Below are 21341 nucleotides of genomic sequence, written 5' to 3' on the forward strand. Positions count from 1 at the left end.
AAAAGGCTTTGTCCACAGTTCTTCAGCAGTCAGCCTGCACCCTAATGAGTCACTCAGCTAGACAGGTTCCAGGGAGGATTGAATTACGATCCTGTTCAGCTGACACAAGGCAGCCACTGGTTCTCCTCAGGAAACTCATAAATAAGTAAAACATCCTGAGCTCCAGGCCCAAGCCCAGCAGAACTGTAGGGATGCATCCTTTTCTGAGTGATTGCCCATGTCCCACGAGTCCAGCCTTGATGCTGGCATCAGAATTAGACTTGTGCTGATGAAGACACCAAACATTATGTAAGTAAAGGCTTTTAAAAATAGATGGAAATGTGGGGGTACGAGTGGAAGTTTCTATCGTTAGCTCTGTGCAATCTGTTAGACTGTAACCTCTGATATTTAGCTGTGCATATAGGATGCAATTCATAATGCCTTGCCATTTTGTGTGTGGAGGGACACTATCCAGAGGTATTTTTAGAATTCCATTCCGGGGAAAAAAATAAGATCCTTTGGAAGAACTTACTCATGCTTTTCATCTTCTCCCTTCTTCTGTTACATTATGGGTTTTAGCACAAATTCAGGCTCCAGAGGGTGTAGTGCTATGTTTGTGTGACAACAAGAGTGATTGATCAGAGGAGTTTGCAGTTCAGCAGGTGATTTGGGATTAATGAAATGGAACAAGAGTGTGGGAGGAAGTTCTGTAACACTGCTGGGGATGGCTGTAACCTTGCTGTGCCCCTGGCTGAACGGTCCTGAGTTTTCCCAGGTACCAGAGCAAGGGAGCGTTGTAAGGAGGGCAGCTGGGTACCTTTGGCAGATGCCCATAGGGAAGTTTTCTTTGGCACGAGGAGGAAGCACAGAGATGGTTATGTGAAAATGCAGCCACTGAGGGGGCAGAACTGTTGGCTGAAGAGAGGTGGGAACCGATACCTTGATGGTTTTCAACAGTTTGCAGAGAGGACGAGATCCGGGTGTTGTTTACTGGGTGGAAGGGAGTTATTGTCGTGTTCTCCTGCTGGCTGCACAGTGTTGGATCCTGAGGACACTGCTCTGTGTGGGCTAGCCTTGAGCCTTTCTCAATTTCCCTCCTGCCCCCTCAGTGTAGCTGAAATGAAGCCATCTCTGCAAAGGTGGGGGCTCATCAGAATTTAATTCGCTGAGCTTAATCAGCAGATCTTTCTACTCAGTTTTTTTATTATCTAGTTAGTGAAATGCAATCCAAATCAAGTATTACGGAAAGGTGCCTTGCTGCTTCAGAGCCCTAGTTGCAAGACAGTTTATTTCTAAAACTGCTCTTCCAACAGCTCCAACAACTTTGCACTTGGTTATTTTGACCTGAATCTTGCAAAAAGAGGGATGTGAGGATAGAGCACATGGTAGGGAGTTGTGAAGACTTTGTGGAAAAGTGAGGACGCACCAGAAGTTCTCAGAGAAATTAACTGCAGAAGTCCCTCTGTGTTCCCCTGGAGTCAGGCTGGGAGCTGGGTCCCAGTGCCACCAAAGCTGCTCCGTCCCTCAGGGGACAGGAAATAGAATGAAAGGCTCTGGATCAAGACAAGGCTAGGGAGAGATCGCCCAGGAATTACTGTTGCAGCAAAACAGGCTCTACTTGGGGAAAATAATTTATTACCAATCAAATCAGATAAATAAAACCCAAACCCACTTCCCCCAGGCTCAGCTTTAATTCTGAATTATCTACCTGTGGGGAATGGGGGCTGCGTTCAGTCCATCACACGTTGTCTCCGACGCTCTTAAAAGTGAGAAATTCTGATAAAACCCTTATTTCTACACTTGCATTTCTTCTGGGTTTTTATCGGTGTTCCTGTGCTGTTGAACACTCAGCCTTCAATGTATGTGTGTGACGAGGGATGCACTGAACTCAAGGATGGCTGTCCCCCAGCACTGCTCAAATGCTCGACTCTGTGCACCCTTTGGAAGTTCTAAAATTGAACCCTGCCAGTGGAGGTCTCCTCCTTGCACATATTTGCTGTTCTTCCCATCAGCTCATTCTGTCACGTGAGCTGTAGCCCTGTAAATTAAGTCTTAAAAATCATGGCATTTCTCTTTGCCAGAGCTACATCTGATCCTTGTGGAGGCAGCCACCACTCACTCCTGTCCATGCAGGGGACATTTGCTCGAGGATCTGAATATGGAATCATCTCAGCAACTTCCTAATCTGAGCCTAGGAAGGACCAGTTAATTACATTTCAAGCTAGACTTTACATCAAACTTGGATTCGTTTACAACTGTCACAATGCTGATGCTATGTTACATTGCTTTTTAAATCCTTCTTTATTTTTAAGAAACTTTTCCCCTAGTTCTTGTGTTTCTTGAAGAAGCAGCTTAAAATGATGTAGGTGGCATTGAAATTGATCTACTTGGTGAGAGGAAGGGAAGCTAATTTTGCCCAAGGGAAGTGCTTTATTGGCTCTTTTCTTGGGTTGTGGAGCTGAGCTATAACCAACTGGGATCTCACCCAGGGATCAGGGGGAGTTTTCCCACTGGTTTCAGTGGCTTTGGATTGCGTCTCTCTCCATGATTCATGGCCTCTACTGAGTCATTTTGCAAATGGTGTTTGATTGCTGGCCAGAGCAAAAAATGCTTAGCAGAGAATTAAGTGGATTTGAACTATCCCAGCTTCAGGATCCTTCAAGTTTTCTCAGAAACACGTGGACTTCAAAGGATATTTGAGTGAAAATGTGCATTTGAGGTGGTTGTTCCCAAACCTTTTTGAAAAGGAATTTGAGAATGTTGTCTTCTCTCACTCCATCCAAAAAGATTTGAAATATCAAATCTAAAGATCCCTCTTAAGCTCAGGAGTACCCGAGCTGAGTGGGTGAGACAGCAAAAAAAACCTCCAGGCTTTCTAATGGTGCTTTGTATTAACTTTTGCTGGAAATTTGTTGTTAATATGAAGAGATATTCTGGCAGACTTGCAGAGTGTAATGATAAATATTGGACAGAATTTTTCTGCTTCTTTCTATGTCCCTACGTTCCCGTGTTGAAACGGAATTCTTTCATTTGCCCTCTGAAATGAATTTCTTTTGAGGTACCAGTGATGATACCATTTAAGGCTTATTTTGGAGTTTTGTGTTGGACTTCAGTCTTGCTGCCTGCCCTGACAGAAATGTTTATTCAGCAAGGCTGAATTTATTTATTTGGATTGGCTTTTATTGTATGTAATGGACAATTAACCATCACTTTCGTGCAGCTTTTGGGGGCACATGCAGTGAAAAACCCGTTAAGGAAACATGCTGTGTGCCAGGAAGAGCAAGTGCACAGGTGTAACAAACTGGCCATTGACTTGTTTTCTTTTATCCTGCACAGTTTGGAAATGATCCATCATGTCTGCAGCCTGCAACTTCACAGAAAATATTTGATCAGACCCAGTTTATAGAAGAGACACAGATTTCTAAGTCTCATGTCACCACCTTAAATCAAAAGCATCATCTCTGGCAGTTTTTAGTAAGTCCTGTCTTTGTTTTTACAGTTTTATGGCAACTGATGCATTTGAAGACAAGTTCTGTTTTGCAATTCATGCTGCTGATTTTGGTTGGCTGTGGGGTTTCTTTGTTTGCATGTGCACAACTTCAGGGGGTTGGGGATTTCTCAGGGGGGAGTTTGGGAGGGTTTAACTCCACCCTCTTCAAAGCCACGTACTTTGTACTGATTTCTTAAACTCTTGTAGAATGACAGTAGTACTTACATAAAACACATAGGTGCTTGTGATGAAATGAGAGCTTAAAAGCCAAAAATATGACATAAATAATTCCAGTGCTTAGGTCTGGATGCATGAGTAAAAGTGCAGGAGCCTGTGCGCAGTCTGTGGTTCTAATCAGCACATTCCAATCCAGTTTGGTGTATCCATCCTGACACTTGATTCTGAACATCAGCAGGATTTTTCCAGTTGGATTTCTTGTGTTTGCACATGTTCTGATTTTCAGGCACCTTTTGAATTTAGGGAAGAAACTTTTAGAAGGGTTGGCTAGTTAGTTGGTCCCCATCTCCTGGTGGCTGAGTTATGAGGAGATGTTCATAAATCACCTCTGATCTTCAAAGCACTCTGCAGCCAGTAACTAACAGAATCATTTAAAGAAAATTAATTTTAAAATGCCATTTTTAAACCTTATGTTCTCACTATTCTTCTTTGTACCTCACTGAACTGAAAGTAAAGGCTTAAAGCTTTGCTTTAAGAACCTGATATTTGAAGCTTGAGGTTCTAAATTTGGTGCTGGATTTATCCATTTGAAGGCTATGAGTTTGATTGCATCAGAAGTAATTATATTTAATATGACAAGAGAAAAGTGCATAAATGTGATCTTTTGAACGGCTGTTAATGCCTTCTTTGCATCTCTGCTTCTGAAAAGAATAATTACATAGCTGTGATGTGAACTGAATGTTAAGGTCTGGTGAAAGACATTTCTGGTAAAAAAAGGGGAGTCAATCTTTTGAAGTTGTGTCAGATTTCCCTTAACAGGAGGCCTTTGAGAAGAGAGGTGGTTGTTTGTAGACCCAGACCCAGTACACTTAAAAAAGACAACTTGAGGCAAACCTGGCACACCACTGGAATTAGTGGGGATTTTGCTGGTTATTTCCTACACACAAATAATTTGTGCCTTCAAGAACCATCATAAAGTGTTGTAATCCAAAAAGCATTGGTTTGGATTTGGGTCTTGGGAACAGAAAGGAGAAATGACTGCAGCAGTTAGGCTGTACCTCTGGGTCTGTTTGGAGTCCATTCTCACTGCTCTGTTTGCCAGGTTTAAGGGGAACACACGAAATCTAAATGGTTGTTGGGCAGTAGCAGCCTTCTGGATAAAGGGTAAACTTTGGACACCCAAACCAGCTTCTATTTAAAACACTGTTGTTTCCATAGTTTTGAAGTGTGGATACTGAGAGAGACAGAAGCTCTGATGCCAGGTCTAAAATTGCCCAACAAAATATTAAGTCATGTTTCTTTGATACTGCACTTACAGTACTAAATTTTAACCTACTGTTCTCGCCTATTTAATTTTTAATGAATTGCTGCAGCTGTATCAATAATGACAATTTTTAGCCATTTCCACTGGAGATCAGAAAAACTGGGTGCAGTTTTTTCCTTCTGGTACTGTGTGTCTCAGCAGTGGTTTTGCTGTGAGACAAGAAGCCTGTGTTTCAGCAGAGCCAGTTTTGCCTGTGTGATACTCCAGAGCAGGGCTGTGGTTCCCTTTCCGTGCACAGAACGCAGCGCTCGCAGCGGGTGCCCGGTGTTACCATGGCACAGCAGCCTGGCGCTGCTGCAGCTGCAGGGATGACGTGCAGCTCCCTGGCTGCCTTTAAACTGCTCAGAGTTTTGGAGGGGGCTGATAAAAGGCCATTATTGTGCGTGGAATTACTGTGTGTGCAACGCCACGGGCGCCGCGGCAGCTGAGTTTCTGCACCAGCAGCACTGCTGAGGCGCAGCCCTCTGTGCCCCTGGGGGGAACGTGGAGCTGCTTCAGGCCTCTGTGAGAAGAGGGTTTCTCTAAAACACATCTGAGCTCCATCTGAGCCCTTGTGCCTCTGTGCAAAGCAGGAATCTCTGGTGCTCCCCCCAGGTGTTCGCTGGGTTTCATTGTTTACCGGGGTAACACGAGGTGTTCAAATAACAGGGAAAAAGCGCTGTAAGAAAAAGAAAGGTTGTTAACTGCTTGCTGTTGAGAGATGGCTTTCAGTCTCTCAGTGATGGCAGAATGGTGAGTCTGGACACCAGTATAGCAATAAAGCATATTAATTCCTCTGGTTGTAATAATTGGTGTTTATCGTAGACTGCTGGCTCCAGGAAAGGAACTTTTTCTGGTTACCTGTCTTTCCTGTGCCTTGTTCACGGGTGAGAGTTTTAGCAATGAAACCAGCAATGTCCATGGCCAAAGCCAGGGTCTGGATTTTGGAAAACACTGATGTTGATCACAATGTATTTGAATTTTTCTAATTTGGCATCTCTTTTAAGCATTTTTAAATACATGGCACTGAGTCCTAATGAGCTTTACCAATCCGTCATCAGTTTTCTCTCTGTATCATTGCAGTGACTAATGCAGCTTTCCATTTCTAATGGTATTTTCTAGATCAGCTATTACCTGTGCAAATGCAGAATTCTGTTTTAAGTTTATTGATACAGTGCCAGCATAATAAAAGCCTGTCTTAGCTGCAGGCTATGAAGGAAACTTCCATCAAAAATAGATCTTAATGGGGTTTTAAGAAGCATTTTTTTCTAATCATATTTCAAGCAGGTCATTAAATTCCTGAATGAGTAGAAGCAGTGAAGGATATTTAAAGGCCCAAACAATGAGACATGTCCAGTATAAGATTGGATTAAATTAGTAGCCATGAAAGCAGGCTGACCTTTCTTCTTTCTTCCCTAGAACATAATATTCTTACTCCCACCGTTTAAAGAGATTGCTGACTGGAATATGACCTTTTAATAAAGACACCTTCAGTCCCATATCCTGTTGTTTGTCTCTGTGGTGAGCAGAGCAGCGGCAGAGTGAGGACAGGTCAGGAGGGGCTGCAGCTGCCAGGCTCTGCTGCTGCCTGGCCCGTGTGGGTCACGCTGCCATGGGGCAGCAGGGCATCCTCAGGGCTCAGAGCAGCACCAGGGAGCGAGCCCTGAGCAGAGGCAGAGCAGCCTGGCTGTGCTCCACGCAGCCCTGCCCTGTCATGACTCTGGACAGAGCAGGCTCTGTGTCCTCCAAGTGTTCTGGGTCTGTAGCTGTGATTTCTCTTGTTAATCCTGCTGCGTTATAAAATTCAGCTGAAATGCCTCTGGTAGCCTTTCTTGTACATGATACACTCCAACTGTGGGGGTGCTTCTGTTACAAACAAGGCTTTGGGCTTTGTGGCTCCAGGGCTGTGGGACATCCCCAGATGGCTTCAGTGCAGCTGAGGTGACTGAGCAGTGCAGTTGACCCAACAGAGAGGACCAATGGCACATTGCTATCTCTCCTCCTTGATAAGGAACAGACCAAATGAGCTAATTAATGTCTAAAGAAAGTCAAAGACACACTCAGGAATCGAATGCAGATTTTCTTATGCCCAGGCAGTGCTTTCAGCACATGGTTTTCCTTCTTGTGTTTTGCTCTCTGTCATTTGGATACGTCTGACCAACAAGGAACCAGTGACACATTCAGGGGCTCTGCCTCCCTTCAGTCAGTTATTTTCTGGATTATGAATTGGGATTCTGTTCAAGAGACAGTTTATATATATATTTTCACATATTGATTGTTGTTTGTGGATGTAGTGTGTATTTTCATGAACCTCACTCACCACCCGGTGGTGTGTTGATTGCTCTCTGAAAGGGCACCATCTGCATAAGTCAAGCTGTATATTTATTATCTCTCCCCTAAATGTAATGTCTATTGTCATAGCCCTGCTTTCACTCCAAATTGCCTCATCAAGTGTAATACTTGTATCAGACAGGAAAGCTGAAGGATCCCAGTGTGTTATTGTTATCAGTTACAGCAAAACAAAAGGCAAGGTGATTTATTACTTCATTTTTCTGAAACACATTATAAGATTAACTTTTTGGCTTATACTTTTTCGTGTCCTAATTACATTTGTCTCTTGTTTAATCATCTTTAAGAGAAAATAGGATGTCTGAGGAGAGAACATGATTTAATTAACTTTTGTCCTAATGAATCACACTGCAGAATATTGTAGTGGCCTCATTTGCTTGCAAGGCTTCTTGTCCAGTTCAGTGGCTGGAGGCAAAGCATTCAGATGATACTGAAAAATGTAAATCTTAAACTCCATACAAATATCTTTAGGCCCAGTGGTGTTGCTGCTGAATTCAGAGGTGTATTTTGTGATGGGTTTCTATTTTGGCTTGAGACTTAATTCACAAATTATTTAGGGGACTGCTCGACTCCTTTTTACAGGATGCATGAGAATTTAGATTTTACTTTCAAACAGGGATTGCATCAAACCCAGGTGAGGAAAATGATGGTGAATATCAAAGCTTTCTCCAGTGGAAACAGTTGTCACACCTCTGTTCTCAGGTCCAGAGCTGTTTCAGGCATGTGCTGAGGCTTTGAAAAAACAAATACTGATTTTGTTGCTGGCCTTTATATTATGAGACAACTGATTCTTCATCTTCTGGTTGTCTTCCCATTCTTGAACTGGAGTGAGTCCTTTAATGCATTTTAAGGGGCTTTTAGCAGCCTTCATAAAGCTGAAGACTGCAGTCACTACTCTGGCAAACAGGGTGGCAAAAGAATCTCTGTCCTGTTAAAATTGGTGATCTAGAACCCGAAGGGTCTGCATTCCATTTCCAAATACCTGCAAGTCAATGTTTGTGTTTTTTTCACGTGGGCCAAATTCTGGTTACCAGCAGTACCACTGAAGTCAGCAGGGCTGTGGCAGGAGGAGTGGTGCAAGCACGAAACAGCCTTGTCTGGGTGAATAATCAAACTGTTCTGACAGCAGGTGAATGGAGGTGAGCAGTATTTGGATGCACATTTCTCTCTGTTTCCTGGAGAAGTTCTAATGATTAGATCTGTAGCAAGAACACTGCTCAGAGCTACCAGACTTCCTTTTCACTGGCTAAAAACACCAGAAATGTTGGATCAAAAATCCGGTTTATATAAATGCTGTACAGAGTGTACAGCACTTTGTAAAGTCAACACAGCTGGGAGAAGGATGTTTTAAATGAAATCCCTTTCTGAATATGGATATGAGGGCCTATGATGAGCCCATGGCTTGGTGATGTACATCAGAGATAAACGGTGTACTGGGGAAAAGCATATTGAATGTCAAAAAGATGTGTAAAGATGTATTTCTGAGCTGTCCCTTTTAATCAGATATAACCAGCAAAACTGAGATGTGTGAACAGGAACATTAGTGTGTGTTGAAGTTCACAAATTCCTGTCCCATCCTGTGCTTGGCACTCATGCATGTTTTATATTTGCATCTCAGTCTGGGGATCTCAGCACAGATTCCAAATGCAGGAGGTGCTTCACTGAAAAATGTTGGTCTAAAAAAAAAAAACAAGGTCCTTCTGTGACGAGTTTAAAGCTGACAGGGTAAGTCATGCAGAATACTGGTGTTCAGATCAAAAGTAACTACGCAGCTGCAAACCCCTGTCCCAGAATTTTTAATTCTTATGGTAAATTAAGCTGGCATTGAAATTGAAAGTACCGTAGTTCTCAGCGTTGTCCTTCAGCAACTTCTTGCAGCTTGGAGCATTTGCTGTGTCTCAGGAAATGGAACTTGACACTGAGAAAGTTACTTGCACTGTGATGAGGGTAGAATGAATCTGGGAGTCACACAAGACCAGGTTATTAAAGGCAAACAAACTTCTGCTTCTCAGTTTCAATAGTTTGGAGGTTGCACCTCTGATTTGGAGAAGCAGTTGTCATTCTGCCCTCCAAGAAAAGCAATCCAGTTCTGGTTTTAATTGATTAAAATTGAGTGTATGAAGCTGTGAGTGCCTTCAGACAACTTGGAAATGCTCAGTGCTCACCATGCAGGAGTGCTGTGAAATGTGTGAGGAAGTGTGTGCAATACTTCAGTTATTTGCCACTGTAAATAATTGGGACAGGAAATGTCACTGGTGTTGTACTGCAGATCCTTTGATAAGCATGAGATTAAATCAGTTCTGGAGCAATCATCACTTGGGATGTTCTCTCTTACTCTCCCCTGGTGCACACAGCTGTCTGTGAGGGACCCGTACTGCTCGTGCAGAAACCTCGATTTTCTGTGTTTGAAGGAAAGCTGCAACATCAGTGCCCTGTCTGCAGAATGTAATGATGGGGAGATCTCATTGCTGGGTTTCATTGAAATTGCCTCCAAAGTGGCTGCACTGGTTAATTTTTTCCTTCTTAAAAAAATAAGTTTCAGACACATTGAACCCTTTTACCTGAGAGGCAGTGGGTGGACGAGGGGAAGGAGTCGTGCTCAGCACAGCAAGGAGATAATGAGCTATATAAATAATTTGCAACACATTTTAAAAATATGCTTCTATAGAGCCAAAAGCATCTTGGCTTGAGTGTATGGGCTCAAATATGTATCTGAGACCTCATTTCAGCAAGGCAAATAGAATTTAGCTCTTTCTCTGTGTGGTCTTTCCGGATTCAGAAAATGAGATGCAGTCATAAAGGAACAGAATGTGACACATGTTAAGACCACTCATGAACATATTTTGAAACTCCCTGGTTCCTTCTTAAGCAGTAGATGACATGTTTTGTGGAGTTGCCAGGAAGATTTTTAGATCATTTCCAGCAGGTAAAATTCCAGAAACAAAGTGGCACAGGCATCTTCCCCTGGAGAGGTGATGAGTGCAAACACTTCAAATATTCTGCTGTAACAGTTCAGTTAACAGAAAATAAAATGCAATTCTAGACCTACCCAATATTTCCACAGATAACTGGAAGATGCATTTTAATGGGATTTGATCTTTTGCAAAAATCCCAGGATAATACTATTTATGAAATGTTATTGAGATAAGAAAACAGTTCTGGAGCTGGATATCTGTTAGGATGGGGATGAGCCATTATCTCTTTATTAACTGGCTCCTGGTTCCCTGTGGGCAGCAGGATTTTCCCTGACTCTGTCAGGAAGGAGTCTGAGGAAGGTGTTGGGCTCACAGCTGCCACTGCACAATAAAACCCTCCCAGTTTCTGGCCACGAGGCTCTGTTGTCTTTTTGTGCCGTATGATGGAGCCTTGTAGCTCTCTTTGCAGTATTCTGGCTGAGGTACTTTTGTTATTCTAAAATTCTGTGGGTTTATTTGTTTATTTATGTCTATGCTAGCACATTCTCCTCCAATTGCTGACTTATTTGTGTGTCATTAAAAAATGGTCTTCTTTCCTTCAGTTTCTAGTTTAGTTTTACAGATTAGGTGTTAACAGGTGCTTTGGACAACTCTCCAGGCCTTGTCTCTCAGATGTGACACTATCTGCTGTACACCCTGTAGTAGATAAGTAAAGTTCAAAATAATATTTTCTACTATTTTGATCACACTGGTAATTAAAAACATTAATTTTCAGTATTGATAAAAGTGAAGAGCTATGTACATCTGTCCTGGGTATTTTGTCCTTATCACTGCAACATGCTGCAGAGAATATCTCGTTCCTGATGGGACTCCCAGGAGATGAGAAGCATTTAATTCTTCATTTAATACTTCACCTCAACGCTTTGTTAGATAAAATTCATGAGGTCTTCCAAGCACACCCGAGATGTGTGTGCTGGCCTGGGGGGTGTGTGCTGCTGGATGAGCCCAGCAGCTCGTGGGCAGCAGCCCAGCCCCAGACAGGCATTGCTTTCTCTGACTGCTTTCCCTGCCGCTAAAAATAAGAAGCAAGGCCAAGGATATGAGCAGGCAGAGTCAGATTGGGACTTAGAGATGTGAGATGTGTGTGTTGGTTTTTTTTAGTTTTTCTCTCAGGGATTTAAGTGGAGATGCACTGGAGGGAAGCTGGCTGAGCTACTGCCCCGCCAGTGCCTTGTTTTCCTTGTGGATTATCAGGGAACTCCAATCTGGTCCCTTTCATCAGCACTGAACCACTTTAAAAACAAAACCAGTGCGTGTGATTATCAGAAGCAGTTCCATTTTTAACGCACAGTTCGGCTCAGACACCAGAAAATAAGACCAGTGTGTATTAAAAGGTTGTTGAGTGTGGAAATTAGTGAAATATATAAATGTGGCAATAAAATCTGCATGTGGCTGTCACTTTATGGCGTTGTGAATACCTATTGCCACGTTAAATGATGGTGTTCCCTTCCCTCAGCCTGTCTGTGATGTGTACACATCAGCACAGGCATTAGAGGCTGGAGTCCAGAGAAGCAGTGATTAGCATATTTAAAGTTTCCTGTGCTGACTGCTTAAATACATTTGCATTAATAGAAGGATGAGACCCACTTCATGATGTTCTCTGTGTGACAAAAGCTAAAAATAGTTTTATTAGAACTTTGGCTGCAGCTCTGCTAAATTTTAGCAGTTTGGGGGAAAGGAAAACACTTTTGAAAGGTTATAATTAATGAGTTATGTGTTGTTGGGTTTTTTCCTAAAGTATACCAAAATAACATGAAGAAATTGGGACAAGCATGCTATTTTGTGCCTTGGCATTTTGAGGGTTGCAGCCTGGCTTCCCACTTGAGATGGGGGTGGGCTCTGCTGCTGCTGCTCCAAACAGCTCACCCTGGGAAGGATTCCAGTGTAGAAATGTAAAGATGATTGCAGGAAGCAAATTCTGTTCTGAATTTACAAAGTGAAGAATTAAGCCTGCCACTGTCTGATGCTGAAAGGAATCCAGCATGGAGTGACTTTATTTGAGAGAGCGTAAATTGTGTTTAAATAGCTGACAATTTTTGTATGACCATTGTGAATTTTTTGTGAATGACCATTCTGCTTTTCTCATGGAACACCCACTAACTCGCTCAGATGCTGAGGAGTTTAACAATTATCTTCTCAGCCATCTTTGGAGGGGAAGGAAAGAAAGCAGCCCTCAGTGCTGAAAAAGAGCATTTGGATGTGCTGGTAGTATTGTGCCAGATGTGATTTAAATATCCCTGGGAGACAGAACGAGAGACATCAGGATGGTTCACCATCTTGGCAGGGAAGAAGTAGTAGAATAGAAAGGTAAGCTGCTGTGATGGTGTGGTCTTCAAAGCACTTCTAGGAGTTCTCACCAGGATACTTTGGCAACCACTGATAAGTTGCAGAGACTTTGTCTGGAGTATTTCAGCCCAGCTAAATACCCCATGTGAGAAGCTTATTCATATTTTTGAAAGGCTGGAGCCTCTGAGACCATTAAAATCTGGCTTTGAAAGCTCAAGAGAACAGGTTTTGTACCCTTATTCCTAGCATGACATTTTCTATTTCAGCACTTAGGCTGTTGCTATTCTATCAGTTGGCTTCTAGTAGAAAACGTGGATTGATTTGATTTTTAAAGGTAATCAAGATCTTGTAAGTTTCAAAATTTTAGCAGTCAAAAGGCTCAGTTCATAGCTAATTTTATCTCAGCTGTGATTTCAAAGTTTTCCTCTCTGTTTCCACCCTCAGCTGTGCTCCTATAGAAGGAGCTCCGTGCACTGCCCACGGTAGGGACAGTTCTGAATACAGCTGAAAGAAGCATTTCTGTGCTAAAACCCTTTGTCTTTATTAATGGTTTTCTCTGCATTGCGATTTAAGGAGACAAAGGAGGATGTGTCTGACACACTCTGGCCTGTATTTCCGTGCCAGCCTTGGTATCCATGCAGGTACAGTGTGTTTGGGGATTCAGCTGGGAGAGGAGGAAGGAGTCCCATGCCTGCCCTGAACTCCAGCCCATGGGCTGCATCTCTGTGATGGGAGTTGTAAACTTGCCAGAGGCAGCTCCTGATTATGGGGAGAGCTCTGGGTTTGCTGGCTGATGATTGAGTTATGGATCTCTGAAACCTGTCTGTGGTGCAGCAGCTCTGGGGCAGCATCAGGCTCCAGAGCTCCCGACCAATTTCATAGCAAACTTGATTAAGCCATTAAATTGCAGATCACTCCTGACAGTAAATTAATTCTTAATCCAAGTCCTATTCTGCACTACGTTGGGAGACTTTTGCCAGGAGGCCAGTGGCTTGAAAATGGGTAATTAAATTCTGCTGTAAATACATTTTTATCTAACCTTCTGCTTGCAGGAGCTGGCAAACAAGCATGAGCCATTAATTAATACCTGTAATTTGGTTTAGTTGGAATAAGCCCTGCTCTTGTCAGATTCTGAAATGTGAACCAAGGTTATGAAGTTGGGGACTAAGTAAAAGATAAAGAAAACTGACCAAAATGCATTCATAAGAGAATCTGTTCCTACTTTTCATTGTAAAAGTGTTGTGTAGTTTGCAAATTTGGGAATAGTTTGATCTGAAGTCAATGTAAAAAAATACTTTAAAAGCCCCAAATATAGGAAGAGTACCAATAGTGAGAAGATGTATTCTGGGCATTTCTCATTTATGTAATTAATCTCCTATGACCCAACTTTACAGCTTCAGGAGTTAGTTTTAGCAGACTGATCATGTCCTGTGCACATGGAGTTGTGCATTAGTTGTCACCTGAGGCTTTCATTGTTTGCATTTGAAGTAAGAAGTGTTGGTTGCAGGTTTGTTTCCAAAGGATCAGAAGGAAACTAGAACCTTGTTTGCTTGTCCTCTAGCCATAGTTCTGAACCAAACTCAGTTTTCTTACTTTTCTTCCATATTTTTTCCATTTCCTATAAGACCAGGATGTTTGACAGTTGTAAGTCTGGCTCCTTTTTTAAGGCTGGATACCTCCTGATTCCCATTAAAGACAGAAGCAAGCGTCTCTCTGTTATTTGCCTGTGAAAAATAGCTCCTAATGCCTTCAGCATTCCGAGGTACTTCCAGCTCTGCAAACTGCTTTGAGTCTTTCACAGGGAGTCTGACTTCGCTTTCACATGCTCTAAATACACACACAGGTAATATTGTGCAGGCTTAAAGTCCACACTCTGAGATTTGTTGCTTTGCTTTCCAATGTTATTAAAAATTTAACCATGTCTCCAACTGAGACACTTTGTCATTTTGAGAGCAATGTAAATGTTAATAATTAAGGGCAATTAAAAAGTGTGTTAAAAGTCATGTAATTTTTATGGGTTGACTGACTGAATAATAGATGCCTCCTGGATTTTCTATCGTTCCAGATTGTTATTAAGCAAAGCCTTCTCCCATCCTGGAAGTCCTGTGCTCAGTTTGAGCACTGGCCTTGTGTGAGCCTTAGGCTTGCAGCCTTTTTACACTTCCTTGCAATCCCTGCTGCCCAAAGGGCACAACCTGAGATAGAAATGTTTCCCGTTGCCTGTCCCGTGGCTGGCTGGCACTGCTGTCTCTGACAGTGAGTCCGTGACCAGGGGACACTGAGCTGAGCCCTGCTCCAAGGAGAAGCTCTTGGCTGTCACAAAGGCTCTTCCCTAAAATCCTTCTGTCCCTCTGCTGCATCTTTGCCACAGCTGCTTGTTTCAAAGAGCAGAATAGGACACAGGCTGCAAACTCCTGCCCAGCCTCCTCTCGTCATTTTAGGAGGATATTTTGTAGTTTTCAGTGCAGCTGAGCTTTACCTTGAAAGAAAGAAATTCTCTCTTGGCTTTTCACTTGCCAAGGGGAAATGATGGAAATTCTCTGAGCAATCTGCCTGGATTTCCTCGTGTCCTTGCAATGTCTGCATGCCATGTAAATTCTGTCTGCAGTGGAAGCACTGCCAGCCTCAGAGCCAGAGCCTCGGAGAGCATGAGAGAGAGAATGGGAAAATTTGGTGAATCAAATGCTTGACTTTGGTAGTTACTTGCAGGGAACTGCAATTTATGTGTTTCTCCTTGGCAGATAACTGAGGGGAAAAAATCTACTTTTGCACAACATCACCAATACAGAAAATTACTGTGAGTTTTTCCCACCCCATTTCCCTTTGCTGCTGTATCAGCAGGAGGGTTTTGGAGGTTTTTGGGCTTTTTGACTTCAATTCTGGATTTTAATTTCAGTTCTCTTCCTTGGATTCTAGCCTTGGGAGTCCATCTCCTTGTCACATGAACCCATTTGGATTGACAGACGGGCTGGGCCATACCCTGTGCAAGATCTCAAGTATTCAGATTCTGGAAATAATTTTCCTGAAATAGGAGCGTGTCCTTATCTATAAAATGAATAAGGCTGCAGTCCTCCCATGTAGCAGCATTTTTAGCACATTACCATATAATTAATTTTAAAACCAAGACAACCCCTCGAGTGTGAGTGGGAAATCTCTGCCTCTGGGGGAAGGTAACACCATATTTAGTAACCTGAACAGCATAGTCAGGGAGGCACTGTAAAATCTCTGTTAAAGCATGTTTAAGTAGCTGAGCACCTGGGGGGTTTGCTAAATGTGCTAATTTAGATATTTTACCTAATATTACAGGGAGTGAAGCCCTTTCCCTTCAGGTCAATAATAACCATTTGAAACCACTTAGGACTTAAATCTTGCCTATCTTGGATGGTGCATAAGAAAGTCATCCATGCTTTAGCCCATGAAGTGTTTTTGGACTGAAGTTGCTCTCACAGAAAGCATAGATTTGGTAATGTCACATTTTTCTGTGAATTCTTGTCAGAAGGAGGAGTTAGAGCTAAAAATTAAAAAAAAAAAAAAACACAAAAACAACAAAAAAGTGTTTAGTCACTCAAATTGGCAACGTATTTAGTGAAATTTGCTGATGTTTTGAGTCCAGTGCCACATTTGATTTGCAGATTCAGATTTATACACATCTAATTTATTTAAAGAGATGTACAGTGGTCAATACTGAAGGATAAGGATGGCTTTCAGAAGTTTTTCCAAATTTTTGTTCTGGGCAAATTCAAAATAACTGTTTCAGCTTGAATAGGAATTTAAAGAATATTCTGAGTGATCTGAAAATGTATTTAAGGGGCTTAATTTTTCTTGTGTATTGCAAAAAGTAAACATGATTTTTGGGACCCCGCTGTTAATGGATAGATGGTACAAAAAGTAAATTTATATAAAAGGAAAAAGCTCCGCAGTTCCAAAATACTGGTGAAATAAGAAGCTACAAAAGCCCTGTAATAATGTGTTTATGATGATTTTCCAAGGCCAAGTTGCCAGCTGTGATCTGTGACTCATTAGAAGTCCTCTGGGCTTGTTGCTGATTTCTCCATCTGGTTTCCATCAGTCCTGTCCTTCTCCAAACTTTGTGGTTCTCAGAGCATCTGTGGAGGCAGGAGCAGGGAGCTGTGTCCAGGCAGCAGCTGCAGGGTTCTGCTGCAGCTGTGCACGGGCTGGGATGTCCCATACAGCACCAGGGGAAGGAGAGGGTCCTGCAGGGGGGCAGAGCCTCAGCCAGGGGAAGGTGCTGCTGCCCATGGTCTCAGCTCTGCTGGGATGAGAGAGGCACAGACAGGAATTCCCACTGTGTGGAGCTGGATTGAAGTCCAAGGGGTGCCTGGGAACAAACAGTGTTCAGGGTTTTTTCAGTTGCAAACATCAAGAATAAAAGCAAGGTGGTTATTTCTGCTAGGGAATAACAGCTTTAATATTTGTCTTTCCCGTTTTCTTCCCCCACAATTCCTGTTCTTGAATCTTTTCTTTAGAATATGGCAATAAAAGTGTCTCAAGTAGGTATGATTCAAGTGACATGAATGTCTCCCAACCTGTAAATGCCTCTTCTGGTTCCTAAGCAGGCTGAAAAATCAGAGCCTGGGTCGAGCTGTTAGAACACATGCAGAGATCTGTGAAGAAAAATTAGCCTTCCTCACAGATTGCAAAATCGCAAAAAGAGGAATAATGACAAAAGCTATTGCTGAACAAAACAAATTATTTTTAGCAGCCTGTTCTCTTAGCTCACACAGTTCTGTGCCTGTGTACCTGCCTGTCACTGAATGGTGTAGCTGAGGATGTGTAATAAAGCTTCCTCAGAACAATGGGAAAATCCCCCATTACTCTTATACTGTCTGTTCTTTTGAAGAGTTGCTGATTAAAAACCAGTGAAATTTAGGTCACATTAACCTACCTTTCCTCACAGCTTTGGAAATGGTCAGTGCTGTGTTACAGCAGTGTACCAGCACTGGTTTCTTTGTTCATGTTTTTTGAAAATGTAAAAGATTTTGTATCATGCTCAGTTTGGAAGTTCGGGCCATATTTTAAAAGTAACCTCTCTTTTGCTTAGTCTTCAAAACTCCATCACCATCCTCTAGAAGTTTAGAATACAGGAGGTTTTAAAGATTGTAGAGGTTCTCGTTTCTGAGGATGCAGATGAAGTTCCACGTTACAAAAAAGCCAAGAACAAGGATGGATGTTTCCTCTTTCTTCCAGTGCTGAACTCCTCTGTAGTTCCACTCGTGGCCTCCCCTGCAGAGCCACAACACTGCAGCAAGGCAGAAAGGGTTCTAATGCCACAAAAATCAGTTACTATATCCCAGGCTGCCAGGGGTTATTGAGAGCAAGAGTGGGACTTCAGGCTGTGGGTTAAACCTCCTGGGAGCTATGGGATGTACCCGGTCTTGCTGGCAAGACAGGAATTTAAAATTTGGCTGAGAATCTGTCTCAGTTTGTTCCACAGGAAGACTCTGCTTGGAATCGGAGAAAGGCTCTCAGGGATGGCAGATGTGCAGTGGGTTCCTGTGTGGCACTGAGCTCTGGTTTGCTGCCCCTGCTCTCAGAATCACTAAATCTGCAAAGGCTTTTGTCATCTCAGTCCTCTGAGCGCTGCCTCTCGAACACTTTGTGTGGAGTAAGAGCTTTCTGATGCTCCTGCTTTTGTGATTATTTATCCTGAGCGAAGCAATGTTTGTTACTCTGTTATTCTTCCCCTCTCTCCCTTTTTCTCTGTTCTAGGATGAATTTCATTCAGATGAGATTAGAGTCATCCCCCAAAATTGAGGGAGAAAATAAGTGATTGGGTTAATCTGGTAGAAAGTTTTAGGCACATACTAATGACCCAATGGAAGATCTTAACTTTTCAGGATTTACTATTTGTAGGGGCCTGGGGTTAATCCGGATGAATGACGCTCAAATGGTCCCTAGGTAGATCCTGATATAAAAACTTTCTAGTGTAGTTAGAAGAAACTCAGATGCTCAAAATTAAAAAAAAAACCCCAAACCCAAACTCCCGAACTCCAGAAGCCTAGCAGAGCCTAAGCTAAAATGGTCCAGTACAGTTCTAATGACTTCATTTCTCACAGAATATTCATATCTGCAAGTAGCCCCTTCTGCATCCCAGTCCTGGGCAGGAATCTGGAGGTTCAGTCATACTGGTGAGTTTTGCAAACACTGAGGACAAAGCAAAGTGCTCACTTTTGGTTGCAGAGGAGGCATCTGTTTTTCAGACTGAGAAAAAGAGAACAATCCAGAGGAAGAGATTTGGGGGTGTCTGCCAAGTTAGTGACCAGAAGTTTGCAGTGTGCTGAGTGCTTCCTACTTTCTTTTCTCTACCAAAACCTATGCAAAAAGTGAATTGTTTGGCAAATGAGATGAAATCAGCTGTGTGTGTTTTCTGGGGTGCTAACCCAGAGGGACACTGTATTTATCTGTGACATCTGCTGAGCTCCCTAACACAGTTACTGTGCATTGTGGGTCTTATTTCCAAGTGTTCTATGGATCGTTTGGTAACACTCAGATTGATGTTGGTCATGACCTGAAATTAATTCATTTTAAACAAAAAAAAGCAGACTTCTACAAAGCCATGCTTTGTGGTATTTCATAGTTCTGTAGTAATTTATTTAAATGAATGTGGTTTCATGATAAACAGAAAATATCAAAGAGACATTTTTGATAGATGCTTTTCATGCCCTTGATACTTTTGTGTGGCAGTGTTGGCCCCAGCCTACGATCCCAGATTTTCTGGGTGGAGTGACACAGGCAGTGATACACTGCAATGTCTAAGGTCTGATCCCACAGAGCAAAAGAGCTCCTACTAGAAGTGGAAATTTGACTGTTCTCATCTGGGGTGACGTTTTGCTGCCATAGCAGATGATCACCCTTGTAAACAACAGTGAATTTCTGATCTGCAGCTGGAGACTCGCAGGTTTTGTTCCATAAGTTTGTTAACAGCTTTCCTGTGTTCCCTGGGAATGCATTAACCCTTCACAAGCAGCACGAAGCACTGCTTTTAAAAATGGCCCATGTCTAAAGCAGGGTTGTTTCTTGCCTGTGGGCAGCAAGGTGACGGAATCTGCTGAGGGTTTTATTGTAGGAGACAGGAGCTGGGAGCCCACCACTAGGAACAGGACTAAATATCTTCTCCTTCCCACAGACAGGCAGGATTCGAAGGTGACAAAGTACTTTGGGAGTTTGCAGTGCTTGCCACTGCTGGGTGGGACAGCCTTGGATCCCTCTTTGGTTTTGTCTGTGATTCCCATTCACAGACTGGTCTGTGCAGCTTCATCCTGGTTTCCCCTTGATTCTTTTTGAACATTTATGGCAAGTTTGGTCTCTGGGTTTTTTGGTTTGCCCTTTTCTCCCCCAGCAGGATTGGTGGCAAGTTTGAAGAAGGGTGAAATCATAATTTAAATGTGGAACGTGTTCTGTCAAACACATGCGAAGCTCAAACCCGTCCAGGTGAACGCCTGCAAACCACTGCTGGTGCTTTCTCCAAAGCAGCAGCGATACCAATTACCTGGCTGGGGATTTGGCAGTGTGTTCTGTTGCCAACTTGTTTGCTTGGTTGGTCACTCCAGCCTCTTTCTTTAGAAGCCGGGAATTCAGTCCTCCGAAATTCCTGAAATCAAAGCCTTAGTGCTCCCAAGATCCAGGCTGGCAAGGAACTGCTTTAGGGCAGCAGTGTCAGGCAGACTGTAATTTGAAACTAGAACCTTTCCATCCTTTCATTTGCACAAAGAAATGCCAGCTTTTTTGTTCAGAATTCTAATAAAACCACAACTGGGAGAGTCAGAATCCTCCACAAAAAGGAATATTACCCGAGAGAACTGAGTGGTTTTATTTGCCCAGCACTTTGTAAGCGTGTATTGGATGACATCTGAGCACTGGCTGTTGTTATTTTGATTGTGTTGTGAAACAGCAAGCACCGATGGAGACAGAAAATGGCAACAATGGAGCTGCACAGCTTCATTTTTCCCAAAGCTTTAGTGCTCGTGTTCACTGAAGGCTGAATTGGTGTTTAACATGAGGGCTTGCCTAGAGGAAATTATTTTTTTAGTGTTCATTTCACTGGACAGCAAAGCAATTACTTCCTAAATTTAGAAATTATTCTCTACTACATTATAGCAGGATTGGACAAGTTTTGGCATTTGAGCAACTTTCAACACACATTTTCCACATAAGAAGAAATAATGGCATTTGACAATCCGGCAGAGAGAAAATGTTCAGAGTCTGGATGCTTTCCAACCTGTCCAGGGCCCAGGACAGGGATTCCCATGGCAGAGATGTGGGTTGCCAGAACACTCCGTGTCCCATCTCTACTCGGCACAGGCAGATCACTTCACTGAGGGTGATTTGGGACCTTCAGGGAAAACTGCTCTTCATTTCCTACATATGGTTCAGCCAGCAGTGGTTCAGAGACTGAGTTCAGGAGACGGCACTAACTGCAATCCAGTCATTCTCACAGAAAGAATAAAGTGAAGTGAACTCATTTGGTTAATTATGTAGTTAAAGCCCATTTAAGGTGATACAGTCTCGGCAGCACCAAGAGTGAATCATGCTGAATTATGCTGGAAACAGTAAAGAAAAGGCTCAGATTCTGATCTTCTGAATCAAGCACACATACAAAACACGCTGGCAGGGAGTTTCATTTCCTCTGGGCAAATACAGCATCATCTGAGTGTTGAGGGCCGCAGTAATTTGCATTTGAGGCTCCTCATCCAGTGGCAGCTCCCAGTTTGACAAGATTTGAAACAGAATCCTGAGTTTGAGGAAATGGAGTTAACAAGCT

The 21341-nt window shown here is 42.7% G+C and overlaps 1 protein-coding gene across 11 annotated transcripts in view; it reads left to right on the forward strand.

Moving 5' to 3' along the window:
* The first annotated feature begins 3315 nt into the window (after positions 1–3315).
* The window catches only part of RIMBP2 (RIMS binding protein 2), an 81739-nt gene continuing 63713 nt past the window's right edge, over positions 3316–21341 (forward strand). For all 11 annotated transcript variants that reach the window (XM_019285220.3, XM_019285221.3, XM_019285213.3 and 8 more), the window contains exon 1: positions 3316–3453. The gene's annotated coding sequence lies outside the window, so the exon portion shown is untranslated. The remainder of the gene's footprint in view (positions 3454–21341) is intronic.

This window comes from Corvus cornix, chromosome 15 (assembly GCF_000738735.6).
Source record: "Corvus cornix cornix isolate S_Up_H32 chromosome 15, ASM73873v5, whole genome shotgun sequence".
NCBI lineage: Eukaryota > Metazoa > Chordata > Aves > Passeriformes > Corvidae > Corvus > Corvus cornix.